The sequence below is a fragment of the Ochotona curzoniae genome, unplaced genomic scaffold, assembly GCF_017591425.1.
Source record: "Ochotona curzoniae isolate NIBS_2020 unplaced genomic scaffold, NIBS_Ocur_1.0 scaffold_4701, whole genome shotgun sequence".
NCBI classification, from domain to species: Eukaryota; Metazoa; Chordata; class Mammalia; order Lagomorpha; family Ochotonidae; genus Ochotona; species Ochotona curzoniae.
In genome coordinates this window covers 80,762,193-80,782,209 of record NW_024467122.1, presented here as the reverse complement: position 1 = coordinate 80,782,209, position 20,017 = coordinate 80,762,193, and the positions used below count along the sequence as shown (strand labels likewise).

The 20,017-nt window shown below is 40.7% G+C and overlaps 1 protein-coding gene across 2 annotated transcripts in view; it reads left to right on the top strand.

Moving 5' to 3' along the window:
- Positions 1 to 20,017, top strand: part of PEAK1 (pseudopodium enriched atypical kinase 1) — a 294,399-nt gene that overhangs the window by 83,872 nt on the left and 190,510 nt on the right. The window contains exon 3 of one of the 2 annotated variants that reach the window (XM_040969690.1): positions 10,411 to 10,500. The exons of the other annotated variant lie outside the window; for it this stretch is intronic. The gene's annotated coding sequence lies outside the window, so the exon portion shown is untranslated. The remainder of the gene's footprint in view (positions 1 to 10,410; positions 10,501 to 20,017) is intronic. 2 annotated transcript variants of the gene reach the window in all.

The following is a 20,017-nucleotide window of genomic DNA, read 5'->3' as shown; positions in this document are numbered from 1 at the left end:
GTTGTGGGGATCAGTTCTCTGCCCCCGCCCCACTGCCACTTGTGTTATGAGGATGCGAGTCCTGGCTGGGGGTGGAGAGACCCCAGTTAGACATAGTCTAAGTTGTTGCCTTCCTGTAAGAACACAGCTGGAAGATGTCAGTAGAGGTGACAGAAGTGTGAGATTTATTAGAAGGCGAGGGGTAGTCAACACTTAGACGGGAGTCGGCAGCCTCCTGAGGGAGAACTGCTCCCACCCCGGCTGGCATCATCTTTTTTATAAGGTAAAGAAGGGCAGAACCTGGCTGAGTGTTCAAGGGAATCAGAGTTTGGGGTGGACCTTAAATACCCTTGGTGATCACCAGGAAGGGGTCATGGCATCTGGTTCCTATGAGAAGGCAGGCTTAGCTGCATGACAAGGAGTGGCTGTGCCATCTTCAGCATGGAAGGTGATGGATTTGGCCAGTGTGCGTAGTTTGGGTCTTGACAATCTTAAGCTCCTTGTCACACCCTAGCTGGGTGCCCACCCATATTAATTCCCTCTTCAACCCCTGGAGCCACTAATCTTTATATTGTCTCTGCAGTTTTGCCTTTTTTCAAATCATCCTGTTATTAGCATCACACAGCACATTATGTTTTCAAACTGGCTTGTTTCATTTAGCCTGTGAACATAAGTGTCTTCTTTTGTGGCTTTAAAACTTATTATTATTATTTTTTTTTATCGCTAAGCAGTATTTTGAGGCATAGATTTACCAAAGTCTATCCGTACAAAGAACTGCCTGATTCTTCCCAAATGGTGGCAGTTATGAATAAAACTACTGTGGACATTGTGTGTGTGTGTGTACACATGGTTTAAACATCAAAACACACTTGCTGGGTCATATAGTAAGACTATATTTGCCTTTATAAAAAATTGTCATACTGCCTTTCAAAGCTAGTGTACCCTTTTTGTGTTCCTAGTAGCATGGGTGAGAACTCCTGACCTCTATGCCCCAACCATCATTTGTTACTCTTAGAGCTTCAGCCATTTGAATAGCTATGTGGTATTCCATTGCTGCCTTAATTAGTGCTTCCCTAATGGTATTAGTATTAGCCATCCGTACATGTGCTTACTCTCCTTCTGTAGATCTTCTTTGATGAGGTATCTGTTCAGATGTTGTGTCCACTTTTTTGCTGGGTTGTTTACTTTCTTGTTGAGTTTTAGAGCTCTTTGTGTACTTTGGATAATAGCACTTTCCCAGGTTTGTCTTGTGCAAATATTGCATCCCAGCTTGTGGCTTATCTTTTCATGAACAAGGTCCTTTGCAAAGCAGAAGCTTTAATTTTAATGAGATCCAACTTGACAGTGTCTTTCATGGGTAGTGCTTTAGGTATGTGTGTCTATAAATGTGCCAAGCTCAAGTCAGCTGATTTTTTTCTGTTTTATCATTTTGATGTTTCATCATTTTGTGTTTAATGTTTAGGTCTACGCCCCATTTTGAGTGAATTCTACACAGATTTAATTTTGCCTAAATTTTGTTTTACATTTTTTAAAATTAGAAAACATTTAAAACCCACAGATTCATATCATGATTCATATATAAAATACCTCCTTAATGGCATTATAAAATGTTAAGATCTCTGGGCCCGGTGGCATGGCCTAGCGCCTAAAATCCTCACCTTGAACGCGCCGGGATCCACTATGGGCGCTGGTTCTAATCCCCGCGGCTCCACTTCCCATCCAGCTTCCTGCTTGTGGCCTGGGAAAGCAGAGGATGGCCCAAAGCCTTGGGATCCTGCACCTATGTGGGAGACCTGGAAGAAGTTCCTGGATCCTGGCTTCAGATCGGCATAGCATTGGCCATTGTGCTCTCTTGGGGAGTGAATCATCAGACGGAAGATCTTCCTCTCTGTCTCCCCTCCTCTCTGTATATCTGACTTTCCAATAAATAAATAAATCTTTTTTTTTAAAAAAAGTTAAGATCTCATGTTGTAAAATCAGTGCAGTTGAGATCCCTGTGAATTTCCCCATGTTCTTCTCACTCTTCTTGTTAGAAATATCCAGTTTTATTAATTTAAATTCTTGAAATCCGTGCCCTTTTGTAGTTTATTGGGCATATATAAGATAAACTTGGCATGGTTTCACAAGCCTTAAAACTTTGCCTCTGGGCCCGGCACAATAGTGTAGCAGTTTAAGTTCTCGCCTTGAACTTGCCTTGAACCTGCTGGGATCCCATATGGTCGCCGGTTCTAATCCTGGCAGCTCCATTTCCCATCCAGCTCCCTGCTTGTGACCTGGGAAAGCAGTCGAGGACGGCCCAAAGCCTTGGGACCCTGCAGCTGTTTGAGAGACCTGGAGGTGGTTCCTGGCTCCTAACTTCGGATTGGCTCAGCTCCAACAATTGCGGTCACTTTGAGAGTGAACCAGTGGATGGAAGATCTTCCTCTCTGTCTCTCTTCCCCTCTGTATATCCACCTTTCCAATAAAAATAAATGAATCTTTAAAAAAAAAACTTGGCCTCAACACTTTTATATATACATTTATTGATGATGAAATTGCATCCTGATAAACTCATCATAAGTTAAAAATATTCTTAAGTTGAAAATGTACTTAATATACCTAACTTACTAAGTGTTGTAGATTGGCCCAGTCTACCTTAAACATGCTGACAGTTCAGCATAATTACCTAACACAGTGATGCCTAACGTGACTGTGTGTGTCGCACACTCCCGCAGATGAGCCTTCCAGAGCTGTGATGTGCTGGATGTGTTCTAAGTCTGCCCATAGCACAGGGGCTCCCAGACCTCCCTCTCCAGGGAACATGCCTCCCGCGGTTGCTGCCCTACATCTCCACTGTCTGGCTTCTACTGATGGGAGTTTCACTTTTGCACCTTTGCCTTGTTGAGGATCCATAGTTGAGGATCATCTGTTACGTGAATTCCTTCAACTTGCTCAATTCAAAACATATTACTGTTTTTTTAAGATTAGGGGATTTTTTTTTTTTTTACTGTGAGAAAATATTACTTAGTTTAAAACCAACTTAATGATAAAGAATTAATTTACTTTTGTTTCATATGTTAGCATAGATTGAAATTCCTCTTTTTTTTTCTCAGGGTGAGGAGGCAGAATTTTTATAAGTTTACCAAATTGGGCCTGGTGCGGTAACCTAGTGGCTAAAGTCCTCACCTTGCACTCACCTGGATCCCATATGGTCACCAGCTCGTGTCCCAGTGGCCCAGTTCCCATTCAGCTCCCTGCCTGTAGCCTGGGAGAGCAGTCCAGGATGGCCCAAAGCCTTAGGATCCTGTGTGCATGGGAGACCTGGAAGAAACTCCTGGCTCTTGGCTTCAGGGCTTGGCTTGGGGGCTCAGCCCTGGCGGCCAGGTGAGGAGCAGATAATGAATCATCAGATGGAAGATCTTCCTTTCTGTCCCTGCTCCTCTGTGTATATCTGACTTTCCAATAAAAACATAAATAAATTTAAAAATGTCTCTTTTTTAAAAAGTTTTACCATTTTGACTCCTAGATTGATTTTTTAAAGTCTTTTTTTGTGTGTGTGGTGGCTGGTTTTTTTTGTCTTTGATGTACACTTAATTGAAATTAGATTTTATTTTACATAGCTATCAGATTAAGGATATTCAGCAAAAACTCGCAAGACTTCATTATTTAAAGTAGGCTGTCGTTGGAGGACTTACCTTTGATGCGTTTGCTCAGGGAGCTCTTTTCAACTTGCAGGTTTTCTTTATTACAAGCATCAGCTTCTGAAAGAGCTGAGAAGAGAGCTTGCAGTTTTTAATCAGAAGATCTGTGGGCTCCAAGGCATGGATGAAGCCATTGTTTGCTCTCTCAGTCCGAGAGTGACTTGATTTGGCCTGGGATGGAAAGGTTTGAATGTATGTATTTATGCTGACGGATGCTGCCAGACTCAGGACAAGCAGAAACTGTCAGATCTTGGCAGAATTTTCTGTGGCCTACATTAAATTAGTCCTGCACAGGATCGCACTCTTCAGGGAAGGTTGCTTCCATTGTTGGCTGTGTCAATGTGCGTGCTAACTTGTCTCTGCTGATTTGGGTTGTCATTGCTCATTTCATGTCCTTGCACTGATACATAACTTCTGGCCAATAGAAAAAAAAAAAGAAAATATGAAAAGCATACATTTCTACTATTTGATGCATCTAAAAAAAAAATAATGCTCTCACTTTTCTCCCAGGATCTTTTTATTAACAGGTTCTAGAAAACTCTCTGATGACACTTCCAGTCCAGATTGGTTTTCAGTGAGCACCCTTAAAATTGATTATATAGTGAAGTCTCATTGACAGAGTCAGTCGTAATTTAATGAGAACAGGCTAATGTGCCAAGGGACTTGATCTTTAAGTCATTTCTCTTCCTGCTCAGTCCTGATGTGTGAAGGGCTACAGCAGTTTCTCCTGTGTCCTGTCAAGGATGAATGTATCTAGGTTTTGCTAGATCCCTTTGAGAGAGACTGTTTTCATAACTATGCTATAATAATGCTTTTCTTTTTCTTAACTCAGTTTTCTAGAATTGACATTTTGCATGATGTCAGCTCATTCACAGTAATTATTTCATGGTAAAAGTCGTAAAACAAGAATGTAATTTAAAGGTTTATTTATTTATTTATTTATTTTGGAAAGGCAAATTAGCTTTATGGAGAGGTGAGACAGAAAGATCTTCCATATGCTGGTTCACTCCCCAAGAGGCTGCAACACCCAGAAAGAAGCCAGGAGCTAGGAGCTTCTTCTGGGTCTCTCATGGATGCAGGTCCCAAGGCTTTGGGCTGTCCTCTGCTGCTTTCACAGACCATAAGCAGGGAGCTGGATGGGAAGTGGGCCACTGAGACACGAACTGGCACCCATATGGAATCTTGCAAGGTGAGGATGTAGCCACTAAGCCATTGCACTGGGACTGGAAATGCATATTATGAAAAATTAGATTGCTTTATTTGGCCTTTCATTTGCTTCCCAGACTTTAGAGGCTAAGGTAGAAAATAATCATCTTTCTTATTTTTGACATTTTTTGGGCTAAACCTGCCTCCTGATTTTTTATTACTATTTTTTGCCCAATCTTTACTGATTTTGCATCCTTCCATAAATACCCACTTTACTCAACTAGCTAGTGTGTTATTGGATATTTTCATACTTTTGGAAAACAATGTTTATTTTATATATGATTTCATAATTTTTTAAAAGAAGATTTATTTATTTTTATTTGTAGGGTAGCATTATATAGAGAGAAGGAGATAGAGATCTTCCATCCCTGGTTCTCTCCTCTAATGGCTGAAACAGCCAGAGCAGGCCTAAGTTTTTAATTTTCATAATGGCCTTGGGCAGTACATTTCCTTTTCATTCAGTGCTGAGTTTAAATGTTCTGTTGTTGTTGTATGCAATTTTAGTTCATTACTTCTGAGTGCTGCATCATCTATCTGGTGTGTGCTCCCATCTGCATATTCTGTGTATCCATCTCATTTATAAGGTTTACTGCATTGGCACTCCAGGTGCTATGGTTTGACTAGGATATGGTTCCTGTCATGCAGGTGAGTAAATCAGAATCTTAAGGGAGGTGGGCCTAGTGGGTGGTCCTGAGGTCATTGGGAAGTAGGTGTTGAAAGGTGGCTCTGGTGAGACTGTTGGTTAGAAAAACACAAGTTGGACCCACTTGTGCAGTCGGCTTCCTGGCTTGCCCATGCTCTGCCAGTTCCATTGCCATTCTCTGACCTCATCAGGCAGTGGAATCCCTGGGACCTGCCCAGTCTTGGACTCTGAACCCTCAGACCTGTGAGCCAAAATAAATCTTCTTCCTTCATAAGTAGGCTGTTTCAGGTGTTGCATGGTAGTGATAAAAAGCTGACTAATATAAACAGATTTTATTGTGTGTTCCATTAACAGTACCACAATGATCGTTTCTGTTTATCGTACGTATGTTTATACCGAAGCATGTGATTGGTACACTTTCTGATGGTCCCTGGTTAATGATGGATTGCTTGGTAGCATGACTAAACAGTTTATACTCCTTTGAGCAGTACCTGGTGATTCATAGTCTCTATTTGTATAAGCAGCTGGGCAATGAAGCTGGCCTAAAGATTTGCTTTCACAGACAGAAGCAATGGAACCTGTCAAATTATTTGCCTACAAACACAATAAAGCTAAAGGGACCCTGAGTGGAAGAGCTACCTTCACTCCTAATGAAGGCCCCTTAGAGACATTAATGGTGAGGGAAGATCTCACCACGTCTGCTCCCCAGCTGCATGGACTGTTGCCTTCCTCAGCTGAGAATGAGCATCCTTGGGGTACAGACCCAGTAGGACTGTCCCTGCTCCTGAAGCTCCAGCAGTGTGGAGCAAGTGCCTCTAGAACCTCTTTCAAAACCTCCCTGCCTTGTCTCTCTGAAGTTGGAGCTTCCTTTGTGTCACTGTTGCTTTTCCTATCTTGTTTTCTAAAATTAGGGCACCCAGGCATCTCGGCCTAATAACGAAGCCCATGCAGGATTCCATCGGTCTGTTGTCATACCTAACCTGTTAAAGAGATTTCTCAGAAAGGGATGTGGTTAAAATAGCATTTCAGGTACCACCTGAAATGTGTTGATTGGGGTGGGAGGGATGCTAAGTTGCTTTGAACTGCTGAAATGGAGATTGGGAAATATTATCTAGAAACACAGATTAATTAAAAGTAGTGAGAGGCAGCATAAAATGTAGTGTCAAGAATGCAGAAGACAGTACGAGGCTAAGTGACAGGATAAACGCAGCTTAAAATATTTTCTTAGCAAACACACACACACATATATATAAGCTTAAAAAGTGTGTGTATATACACACACACATATATATGTTACTAGAAAAACTAATATGGAATGACTATATATATATATATACTTCCTCAGCTAATTTACCATTCAAAAGAGCAATAGCTGGCTGGGAAAAAGAGACTGGTCTCTGTGTTGGAAGGTAGCACTTAGTTCAGGCTCTAGAATGAGATGATCCCCTCAGCAGAACCTTCCAGAGAGAGAAGGAAGGGAGGGACAGTGATCTTTCCACGTGGTCCTACAAGGCACAAATGCTTAAGCCTGTCCTGACCTCATTAACTTCTCAGTTACCACATCCCTGAAGCAAAACTCCGCTAGATTGTTGGGTCTTTCTGGATGGGCCACAATCTATGGGATATGTTGTTCTCAAAAAGAATCAGTCACTAAAGCAATGAAAGCTGGATAGAAGTAATAAAAACTAAGCAATCTAACAGGATTCTTAAGGCATAAACATACAGTTGCCAAAATAAAACCTGTGATGTCATGCTAAACAATTTTGATACTACAGAAAGGCAATCTTGTGAAAGTTTTTTTCAAATTACAAAGTCAAAAGATGGGGAAATGTAAATGATGAGAAATTGAGGCAAAAAAAAAAAAAGTAGATGAGGAGGCAAAATGTACAAATAGCACCATCACGTTGCTCAAACACTAGAAAAAAACATTGCTGACCCCAAATTAGTTTAGAGAGAAAGGAGAACATTGCCTACTGGACTAAACTGATGGACCCAGCAAAGCCAGTCCGTAAAATCTCTCGTCAAAGGCCAGACTGACTGGGTTGTAAGTGGAAAAGATGCTGAAAATTTTCATTAAACAGTCTCCAGTTCTGGGGGAGAAGGACAAGATAGTACAGTGGATCAAAACCAACAAGATGGAGGCTTTCTGCCCATAGTAAAGGGTACTTGGGTCCAGAAATGTTAGGGTTTAGTCATTACAAAAGAGAAGATAGAATTACTGTTACAGATGATATGATTATCACCTAAAAATATAACATTATATGAAAATTTTTTATTCTTTGGAGGTGATGTTAAGATATATGGTTAGTTAACATTTAAAATAGGGATTCTGGAGGCCCATGGAAAATTTAATGGCACTTTTATTTTGGTACAAAAATATTTTCCACTCGTTGCATAGCTTTTCGTAGTGCGCCTTTCCACGGACTTTGTGAAGATTCATCTTATACTAAAATCAGTTTTGCAAAATCCAGGGAGTGCAAACACAGAAATTACTTTTAGATTTAATTTGCTAGCTGAACATAAAGAGTCTTGAATATGTAGAAAAATTAAGTACATATTCAATAAGAAAGATCATTTGTTATATACAAATCCATGAATTTAATGCAGCTTTAATCAAAATTCTTGCTATTTTTTTTATTTAGAGTTGAGGTAAAATAGTAAAATTTTTATCAAATGTATCTGAAATTTAATTGGAATACATTTCAAAGAATGTTTTTGTAACAATAGAACTATGCAGTTGGAATTGTACTACTGTGTATTAGAATTTTTTTTGAGCCTGTAATAATTAAAACCATATGGTAATGACTAAGAAAGGAACAGAGTAGGGACCTGAAAAATGACCAGTTGGTTTATGATAATGATGCCTTTTCAGTTCATCAGGAGGATTACTAAACAAGGAGGATTTCTAGAACATTGTTCTAGAAACTGTATGACTGTCAACTTAGAGTTGAACTTCACTTCATGAGCTAAGGTTTCAGATGGAAAAGGAAATATTTTTACAATTGGACAAAAAAGATTGAAGAAATGTTTGTTTAAGTATATACTCAAGCAGTGAAAGAAGCCTTTCCTATTTTAAATGATTAAGACAATATTTCTTCATACATGGATATTTATAGTTACTGGAGAAAAGAAATATATAAACAAAAGGAAGGAAAAAAACTCTTAGAATTCTACTCACTTAGAAACCATTATTGGGGCCCGGCGCGGTGGCGCAAGTGGTTAAAGGTCCTCGCCTTGCACACCCGGGATCCCATATGGGCGCCGGTTCTAATCCCGGCAGCCCCGCTTCCCTTCCAGCTCCCTGCCTGTGGCCCGGGAAAGCAGTCGAGGACAGCCCAAAGCTTTGGGACCCTGCACCCGCGTGGGAGGCCCGGAAGAGGCTCCGTACCTGCACCCGCGTGGGAGACCCGGAAGAGGCTCCTGGCTTCGGATCGGCATAGTATCGGCCCGTTGCGCTCACTTGGGGAGTGAATCATCGGACGGAAGATCTTCCTCGCTGTCTCTCCTCTCTGTATATCTGCCTTTCCAATGAAAAAATAATAAAAATAAATCTTTTAAAAAAAAAAAGAAACCATTATTGATAAATGTTGATTCTTCCCAGAAAGACCTTTAAAATGTAAAATTAAATGAAGAAAACACATAGAAAGGTTATTTATTTGGCTATGCCAGAAAATAAAAAGGGGGGGGGGGAGTGTCAAATAACATGAACAAATTTGAAAGGGAAATGTAAAATATGAAGGAGTGTTTATGTCATGGAATAACAAGTCAGCATCAGCAGTACTTATAAGTCATTTAGAAAAGGAACACTTACATAGGAAAACGAAGTCATGAATAGGCAGTTTGTCCAGAAAAAAAATGGTGAGAAAACATTGTGAGTTTTGTTAGGAGATGAACAAGTTGAAAATAAAAGAATCAGGTGCTTTTTCCATTGCCAGTGCCAGTATAGGAGGGTTTAGAAACAACCTCTGCCATCAACTGGTGAAATGTTTGTATTTCCCTTTAACTTTTCTACTTAAAAAAAAAAACTGATTAATAAGAACAAATTATGCAAAAAACAGTTTTATGGCAACTATGTATTCTTCTTTAGATGCAGGAAGGTAAGAGGGCAACTGGAGAGCTCTTTGTATTTTGGTTAGAAAAAAGAAAAGACCCAAATACACATTTTTAGTGAGAAAATGTTTTCTTACTAATTGTGGAATAAACTGAAGAGCCAGTCTCTGGGCCAGTTTGAAAAAGTGTCAAAAGCATTCACAATCTAAATGCCTTGTGACTCAACATTTTTGAAAAATAATTTACTGTAGAAAAATTTCTAGAACTGTGCAACAAGATACATATTCAAAGATATACAAGTATGCCGTGTGTACAGGGACATTATGGGCCCAGCATAGTAGCCTAGCAGCTAAAGTCCTCGTCTTAGCATGTACCAGGATCCCATATGGAAGCTGGTTCTAATCCCAGTAGCCCCACTTCCCATCCAGCTCTCTGCTTGCAGCCTGGGAAAGCAGTGGAGGACGGCCCAAAGCCTTGGGACGCTGCATTTGCATGGGAGAGCTGGGGCGGGGGGTGGGCTCTTGGCTTCAGATTGGCTTAGCTCTGGCAATTGCAGTCACTTGGGGAATGAATCAGTAGACGGAAGATCTTTGTCTCTCCCTCTCTATATCTGCCTTTCTAATAACAATAAAACAAAGCTTTAAAAAAAATGATGCTGTAAATTTAGAAACAAACTAAGTATTCAGCATAGAAACTACATTAAATGTGCTATAAATGTCTATAGTGGAGCGTTGTACAGCATCAGTATTGATTCCAGATAAACAGAAATGACAGCAACTGAGATCAAGTACTCACTCAGGCAAGTGAATTTAGCTATTCACTGTCAAACACTCTCTCTCTCTCTCTCTCCAGACATTGTCCTAGGACTTCCAGAGAGAGAACACTGAGTGGAGGATGAATTGAACAGTGCCATTTATTGGCCTCCATGGCACTTATATTCTGGTAAGATGTATTTATTTAAAAGAACAACAGAGTCAGTGAGAAAAAGTACTACCTTCCACTCCACTAGCTCACTTCCCCAGCAGCCACAATAACCAAGACTGGGCGAAGCTGAAGGCAGTAGCCTAGAACTCCAGTGGGGTCTCCCACCAGGTGGCAGGTGCTCAGTATGTGAGCCTTGCTGTGTTCCTCTCTGGGGTGCTTGAGGAGGGAGCTGGAGAAGAGGCAGAGGAGCCAGGACTTCAAGTGGCACTGATCCGAGCTTGCTGTGACTCGGCACCTGCCCCAGAACTTACATTTTCATCAGTGGAGACAGAACAGTAAACAAATTGTGTATCAATTGTGTTAAGTGCTTTGGAGAAAGTGTGATGCAGAGAAAGAGTGACCAGGCAGGTCAGGGAGGAAGAGAGTGGTGTTGATGGCGGAGGGGAAAGGGCCTTCTTGGGGAGGAACCCCGTTCCCCAGAAAGGTACACAGGTCAACAGTTAGGGTCAGCCTCACTGTTACAGGGACATCGGAGAATGTGTGGGAAACAGGAAAAGAGGCAGAACTCGGTGGGTAGAAATGAGTGACTTTCAAATTTTGTGAGCACCTTTGCCTTTTCTCAATGGAATAGTGTGATCCCAAGCAGCCGTTGGGGCTGTTTGATGTGTTGGAGATTGAAGGATAAGGCCTGGAAGCTGAGGGCTGAGTTGAGAGGTTGCCGTGACAACCCCTGGAGTTTTGTTCGTAGCTGGGACCCAGCTGTGTAAATTGGTTTGATTCTCGATTTGCAAAGACAAATAAATACTAAATAATCGAATCACATGTTCATACTTACTTCTATTGGTGGGATTACTACTTGTTTTTTGTTTTCCTTATACAGACTGTGTTTTTCATATATTAAATAATTGTTTTAAAATCTGAAAAAAAAATTGAATTCTGTTGTGGCATTTTTTAAAAACTTTGCAAATATTTCATGCATTTCAAATTTTAGGAATTGGGTTTCTTCTTTCGTAGTGACAGGCACTCCCTTGTGTCTTCTGGCGCACAGAGTAGCTTGAGTAGGCCAAATGCTTGAATTATAACCAAGTTAGTTAACTCACTGGTGAATTTGAGGGGGAAATTATACCTTTTTTTTTTTTTCAAGTGAATGAGGACTGTATCCAGCATTTTCACTGTTATTGGTGTGCACGTGCATGTGTGACAAGTAAACTACACAACAAATTCAGTGCTATAAAGGTACACTTAGACTTTCATGGTCTGTTCTTACCACATCAATAATTTGAAATAACTCAATGATGAAAACTCAGCACGTTTCAGCTGAAGAGTCAGACCATCCTTGCAAGAGATGACGTGTTACCCAGCTGATGCCCTGACACCTTTTGTGGGTATCATTAGAATACACTGCGTCTTCTCTTGTGCCTGAATCAGTTTGATTTGCTTGGTTGTATCAGCTATTAGGACATTTATAAGCCTGATCACTGTAACCTAGAGGAGACATACAGTGGTCCAGGTTGGTGAGAAGGGGAAATGAAACTCAGATGAGGCTGTAAATGTCTGGAACCCACTAAGCATAATGTAGGCTACTGTTCGTCAAGAGTGACAGCCTTTGCTTTGATTGGCATGGTTTTCTGCTGTACCTCAGCCTGTACATGGGCATGCTGGGACTTTGCTGTAAGGAGAACCTCTCCAGGTGATCTGAGCAGTGCAAAATGTAGTTCTGGTTCCTTATCTTCCTTTTTACAAGTCAGTTGTACAGTTAAGAGGTCACTTATTCTATAAGCAGCAAAATTACTTTATGACATGCTGGCTGAGTTTCAGTTCATTAATTGAATATCGATACAAGTTGTTTTGCATGAAAATAGAGAAATTTTGTGCCTGAACTGTCTGCTGTCTGAGTCCCCTTATCTTTCCACACCTACAGAGGCTGGTGTGTGGCAAGTAAACATTGTATGTGTTTGATGCACTTCTCTCTGGTCGGCTTAACTGCTTTGTCACTGCTTGCTCGGAATGGAAGACTTTCCTTCGTTTCAAACACAACTGTCTTCCTGCAGTGTTTATGCCTTCCAGATTTCATAATGACTTTTTTTTTGTGAATTGTGTGTAGCCCTGTGGGAAGAAAGGAGCATTTGGCAACCAACACACACACACACACACACACACACACACACACACACACACACACACACAGCCTAATCCCAGCACTTCCACTGAGTAGCTGCTTCCCGGTTAGACTCTGTGTCCTCAGCCAGACCATCTGTGATGATCCTCTAGTGCTCTGCCTAGGGTAAGAGAGCAGCCAGGCCCCAGCACCGGCACCCAGCAGCTAGAGTCCTCACCTTGAATGTGCCGGGAAATCATTTGGGAACCTGTTCTAATTCCAGCAGTTCCACTTCCCATCCAGCTCCCTGCTTATGGCCTGGGGAAGCAGTCAGGGACAGCCCAAAGCCTTGGGACCCTGCACCTGCATGGGAGACCTGGAGGAGCGCCTGGCTCCTAGGCTCGGATTGGCACAGTTCTGCCTGTTGCAGTTACTTGGGGAGTAAATCATTGGACGGAAGATCCTCCTCTCTGTCTCTCCTCCTCTCTGTATACCTGCCTTTCCAATAAAAATAAATACATCTTAAAAAAGGGGGGTGGGGCGGGAGGGAGCAACCAAGAAACATTACTTCCTTCTAGTTCCTGTATTTCAAATCTGTCTTCCTTGGTACACAGAAAATTTGGTGGATTTGTTATAATTTTAATTTTTTAATGAATGATGCATTTAATGTTGAATGAAAGGGATATCAGTTATTAAATTTGGCTACATCAAGTCAGATCTTTAATTGAGGTCTTGCATTTTTCATGCTTTTAAAAGATGTTTACTGTACAGTCTTATAGTGTATTTAAAATATGTAATTGCCAGATACCTTATAAAATCTTTGTGTTACAAGCTCTGTATAATTCATCTCTAATTTTTAGAACTCTATAATGTAGATGTGCTTTTTTCTTTCCATTGAAACAAGGTTGAGGAACATATCTGGAAAGCTTTTTAAAGACTCTACATGCTGGTAGGCCAATCGATGGATTAAAACCCATGTGGTATATTGTAAAGTGATCCTGTGCCTTGTTACTGGAGAGTGAAGGATCCATTATCAGATTGGAGTTGTCTCCTATGGGACTGCTGAGCAGTGGTCCTGAAGTAGTATGGGGAGCTGAGCCGTTGTCGTTAGTGTATTGAAACATCCTTCAGGTCGCGTGGACTGTTGCTCTGAGGTGCATGGACCAAGAGATCTTTCTTTTGTTTTGCTCTGCCAAATGTACCATTTAGTGTTTAAATCTTCCAAGTGTGAGTACTCTCCTTAATTCTACTATTTTATGTTTACTTTTATGATGCTATGTATTTTTCCTAGTCTCTTTAATGGTCTCTGATATCAAAAGGAAAATGTATCATGCCTGTAGTTGTTTTTCTTTTTACATCTTATTTAGTATTTTTAGTTTTTAAGGTTTGTATCAAAGAATCTAACAATAACTTATGCCTAGTTTTTCTTTTCTGTAAAAAGGAATATCTATTATGATTTTAGTCTGCTTTGTTATTGTTGATGTAATATTGTAGTAATGCTTAGTGTTGGTCAGTGTCACATGTTTGTATATGTTATAAAATGAGCTTTGTTTTGTAAATTATCTACCCTTACTGAAGTAGGAAAGATGAATGCACACAGATGTCTAGAATACATTGGAGCCACACTGGCGTTTTTATCTTAATGGCATAGGAACTTACAATGATTCATTGGGTTATTTCTTTATTTGATGGACTGGTTTCAGTTTAAATATACTCTTGTCCCAACAATGATTTACCTAATATGGAGCTGTAATTCAATGAGAAGAGTGACTAGTTTAGCCTACGGTCCAAATATGTGGCTCTGTAGTTATTAAAACACCAACACAATTGCCATTGTGTTGGTAATTGTCTGGGAACATGTCACTAAGTTTACTTTGAAAACCTTTAGTTATTTTCTTGTTTCTAAAATCTACATGACAACTCTTTGGTCTTTTCAAAGTATAATTGTTCAGTAGTATTTTTAATTACTGTAGAAAACTAAAAGCCACATTGGAAACATTTGGATTTTCTGTGTGTATTCTGAAGCCTTGCTTTAAATAATGGCCATGTCATATTATGATCAATATTTTTGGATGTAGTCTATTGTTAATGTGTTTGCTTGAGGCAAATAATGATATACCCTATTGAGATTCTTCTGCCTCTCTCAATCTCTGAAAATGTTCAAAATGCAGTTCATGTTTTCTGCCTATAGCATGAGCTTGTTTGTCACTTGATTTTTGTTTTAATCCTTCCCATGTGTCAAAAGCTCCTTAAATAGAATAATATCTAGAATACTGACCCTGATTGGTTCTGTGTTGGAGACAATGAGGAAGTGTGAGTTTCAGAACTGTCTTGTAACACTTGGGGAGTTGTCCTTCCAGCGTTAGTAGGTTTTTAGATCCAGGAGCCAAGAATGTTTTTAGTTAAAGTTACAATGCCAGGAGTCTCTCTGATGAGAAGAATATTCCTTACCTCAAGGGAATGCTGGCATCAGATGGAAGAATGCAGATTGAGACTAGACGACTAAGAGTCAACAATTAGCTGTTTAGCCCCTAGTTTCGTTTATGGCAGCAGAAAATGGATTGTAATTTTGCTTTTAAGTGATTCTGGCATCTCTGTTTCCTTTTGAAATGTTTTGTGTCTTTTGTTTGTCTGAGTTTAAAAGTTCAGTGTGAAATGCTCACTGGGACCCAGGGTATTGCAGTTGTGTCATCGTGAAAGAGGTTGAAAGTGCCTGTCGTTTATGCTTTTGGGAATCTCCTTTAGGAAAGCCAATAGGCCACTAATGCTGGAGCGCATCATGTCACTCTCCAGGTCCAAGATGGATCTGCGTGTGTGGGGGAGGCCAGAGTGGATGCTAAGTGCTCCCGAGGTGTGGTGAAAATGGCTCAGCACATGGGGAGGTATTATTGCCTGTAGCCATTGAAGAATATTTTGAGACCAGTTAGTTCTTACAGTTTAGAGCATTTACTACACAGATTGAAATTCTGTGATGCTTATTTTCTAAGCTATGTTAGTAAGCTTAGTCTGTGACTCTAGTTTATTTTTTAAGAATTATAACTTGTGCCAAGTATCTGTTACATTCGTGCCATTACCTTATATTTGTAGCTTAAAAAAAAATGCAACCTTAATCCATTCTTCAAAACTTGGTTTATATAACTTAACTAAAATGTGTTGAGTGCATTTGCAGGTGAATTCAGTCCATATCAAAGAATCTTAGTCCCTGTGCGGCACAGGTTTAAGACCGCAGCAAGGAGGACACAAAAGGATTTTCAGCTCTCAGTTAGAAAAGAGCATCATTTTGTTCATAAGCTGAGAAAAATCTGTTTGTATGTTTCAGAGACAAAGTAAATTCAGAGCTCTCACAAACATCTTTTTTTAAAAAAGATTTATTTTTATTGCAAAGCCAGATATATATATAAATATAGATAGAGAGAGAGAGAGAGAGAGAGAGAGACAGACAGACAGAGAGAGACAGAAAGAGAGAGAGAAAGAGAGAGAAAGATCTTCCATCTGCTGATTCACTCCCCAAGTAACTGCAACAGCCAGAGCTGCGCCGATCCGAAGCCAGGAGCTCTTCCAGGTCTCCCACGTGGGTGCAGGGTCCCAAAGCTTTGGGCCATCCTCAGCTTCTTTTTCAGGCCACAAGCAGGGAGCTGGATGGGAAGTGGGGCAGCAAGATTTAGAACCAGCACTCAGAGGGAGAGTCAAGATGGCAGAATAGGGTAAGGACACATTTAAGTGTACAGATAAACAGAACCAGTGCCCATATGGGATCCTGGCGCTTTCAAGACTAGGACATTAGCCACTAGGCTGCTGTGCAGGGACCCGCAAACATTTTTTAAATACCATATCTAAAATATTAAGTTATTGCTTTCTTTTAGACTTTAATTTACCGTGAAAGTGTAGACTACAAGAAGGTTGACTGTGCCTAGCTCTTAAGTGGCCCTTTTGCGGCTCACTCGTCCTTTCTCCAGGAAAGCACCTGGCAGCCCAGCTTCACCTGACTGCCATGGTCACACACAGGGAAGGATTTTCAGAGAATATGACCTTGCTGGCTTTTTGTTTGCTTTTCTGTTATTAAGATTTCACTCTACATGGAACCTAAGAACTGAATTAAATTTGATACATTACTGCCTAACATCGGTTTACCTTATGAAGATTAGTGGTACAGAAATTTCAGAATTTTTCTGCATGGATCATGGGTACAATCCTGGAAAGTATTTTTAGCCACTATGAAAAATATGCTGTGAATCAATTTAATAATGCATTTACTCAGCAAACATTTATTGAGCTGCTGTGCCATCACCAGGAACTAGAAATACAGAGATAAATGAGACATGCTTTCTGCCCTTGAGGATTTCATTGTCCGCCTCTCAAGACTTAAACTTTGTCAGAAAGAAATAAGACGCCCAACAAGCTGGTGTCAATGTCATTTAACTCCCAGAGAGCAAAAGCAGAGAGCTGCAGAGGCTGACATTGTTGGTTTTGATAGTCTATTCTATTTTGTTAAGAAAAGCTTGAAAGTAAAATTCCAGTAGACAGTGAAATTTTTCTTTCTAGAGGGTTTTGCAGAGATTGTTAAAATTCTTTCTAACGAGAAGCATTTCAAATTTGGAAAGATTTGTTATAGTTCTTCATGAAGAGCCATTTTTGTTTTGTTGTGGGCTCTTCTGTTTATTTGTATGTAATTTGAAAGGCAGAGAGAGACTGATGAGGAGAGACATTCCGTCTGCTTGTTCTCTCTCCAAATGCCAGCAGTGGCCAACACTAGGCAAGGCCGTAGGGAGGAGCCTGGAACTACATCCCGGTCTTCCAAGTTACATGGACCATCTCCTGCTGCCAACCAGGGTATGCCAGCAGGAAGCTGGATCAGACATGTAGTAGCTGGGCCTCGGAGCAGAAACTCTGATATGGGATGTGGGCATCAAGGCAGAAAGATATGAAAATCTTCCATCCACACAGTCACTGAAAAATGTGTTTCTCTCGCAGTGCATATAGCAGCCAGAACTGGGCCAGCCGAAAGCCAGGAGCTAGGAATTGAATATGATTCTTCCATATGGGTGGTAGGGTCTCAGCTACTTGAGCCTTCACCTGCTGCCTGCCATGGTATGTGTTACCAGGAAGCTGAATACGGGAATAGGGCTGGCACTTGAGCCCAGGCACTCTGGGCTGATGTGATCGTGTGCGCATTGCAAGCAGCATCTTAGCTGCTGCACCAGATGCACACCCCTGAAAGTGTAATAAGCTTTTCCCCAGGGTCTACTTTGTGCAAGCATTATGTTCAACACTAAGGATAAAAAGTGTGTAAGACAGTGTTTTATTTTTTATGTTCTCTTATAGAGAGACAGCTATATATGCAAATAATTATAATGAGATAGGTGTTTTATTATCTAAATGCTTTGGATTTTATTACATGAGATGACTTTTCTTTCTTTTTATTGAAAGATTTATTTATTTTTTATTGGAAAGTCAGATTTACAGAGAGAAGGAGAGACAGACAGAAAGATCTTCCATCCGCTGGTTCACTCCCCAGGTGACCACAACAGCCAGAGTGGAGCCAATCCAAAGCCAGAAGCCAGGAGCTTCTTCTGGGTCTCCCACATGGGTGTAGGGTCCCAAAACTTTGGGCAATCCTCATCTGTTTCCCAGGCTACAAGCAGGAAGCTGAAAGGAAAGTGGAGCATCTGGGTTATAAACTAGTGCCCATATGGGATTCCGGCACATGCCAGACAAGGATTTTAGCTACTAGGCTACTGGACAAGGCTTGAAATTTTTCTTAATGGTGGCCACAATACTAGGGAATAGAGACTAAGAGTAGAACTTCTAGTTAGCAGTGACATAACAGAAAAGGTGCAAGGAGGTCTCAATTGGTAGTTAATCTTTGGTTAATCAGTATACACTGATTTTGCATTATATTTGAGATTTTCAACAAGCTTGTTTCTTAAGCTTTAATATATATATTAAATATATAAATATAGAGAGAGACAAATTGTTAATTATCCTCCATTTGCCAGAGTTGCAGCTGCTCATAAGCCTGTAATGATTTCCTATCTCTCTTTTTTGTGTATGTGAGAATAGTTTAAAAGTTAGATTTATTTTGAACGATAAGCTATTACTAGCTGTTAGATCGGAGTAGCTATTAAGTTTCCAAATACTTGGCACTAAGACATGGTGGGGTTAAACTGCCTCGTGTAGTGGTGGCATCTCATATGGGTACCATTTCCAATGCAGCTCTCTGCTGATGTGTTTGGGAAAGGAACAGAAGATGGCCCAAGTCCTTGGGCCCTCTGCCACCTATGTAGGAGGCTTGGAAGAAGCTCCTGGCCATTGTGACCATTTGGGTAGGGAACCAGCTAATGAAGATCTGTTTCTCCTCTCTTTCTCTCTCTCTCAATTTTAGCTTTCAAATGAATGAGTAGTTTGAAAAATTTTTCTAGTATTATACCAGTGATGATTGCTCTTGCATCTAGTGGCATTCTTCAGAATTTGCCAAGGCTTTTACCTCTCACTGATGGGTTATTGGTGCAGAGCACCTGTTGGCAATTAGGCTTCTAGGGGACCTTTGGGAAGGGGGCCTATCATGCCTGCTGTAATAGAAAGCTGCAAAGAGAGAGAGTGGGTTTTGTGATGTTGATCCGTGTTTATTAAATTCATAAAGGAGCTTTTGAATGGATCCCACCTATAAAATAGTATGTCTCATTCTTACCATATCCCTTTAGAGTAAATATACCAGCCTCTATTCAGTTATCTGTCCCAGGTCCCATTATGTTGTTGGATGGTGTGATAACTTTTGCCCTGTAACATCATGGGTTTGGTTCATTTGAACATATATTATCTCGGCTGTAAGAGCTTGTTGCTGAACCATGGAGGACTGAGGGCCAACTGGCCACACTCTTCTCTTCCTACCCAGTCTTGAGACCACATGCGTGTCAGTCTGTGTCTGTGCCATTTCTTCAGCAGCCAAGGGCTGTCTATGTGAAGAACAAATATGAGGATGAAATGGGGCATAAAAAAAAGAGACTTTTCTTTACAATGGCAAACAAAAATAAATATTTCCATTACAAACTGAAAGGAAGATGAGCTCTTGGCACAGTAGTTAAAAGGCTTCTTGGCATGCCCACAGCAGAGTACCTGCTCGAGGCCTGGCTCTGCTGCCAATTCCAGTTTCTTGACGATGCATGCCCTGGGAGGCAGCAAGTAATGGCTCAAGTGCGTTGGTCCCTGCTACCCAAGTGGGAAACCTGGCTTGAAAGCTCTCATCCGAAGTTTGCTTCTAGGAACTGTTTATATAATGTTCTTCTTGTCTTCCTGTGCACAAGCAGCCTATTGTTACCATTGAAACAAAAACATAGAAATTTTGCTGTGCACATTGTTTTTCATTTTGCTGTTTTGCTGAGATAGATTGTCCATTTTTCCATAGCTGTGTGACAACCTCACTTTGTATGCACATCCTCC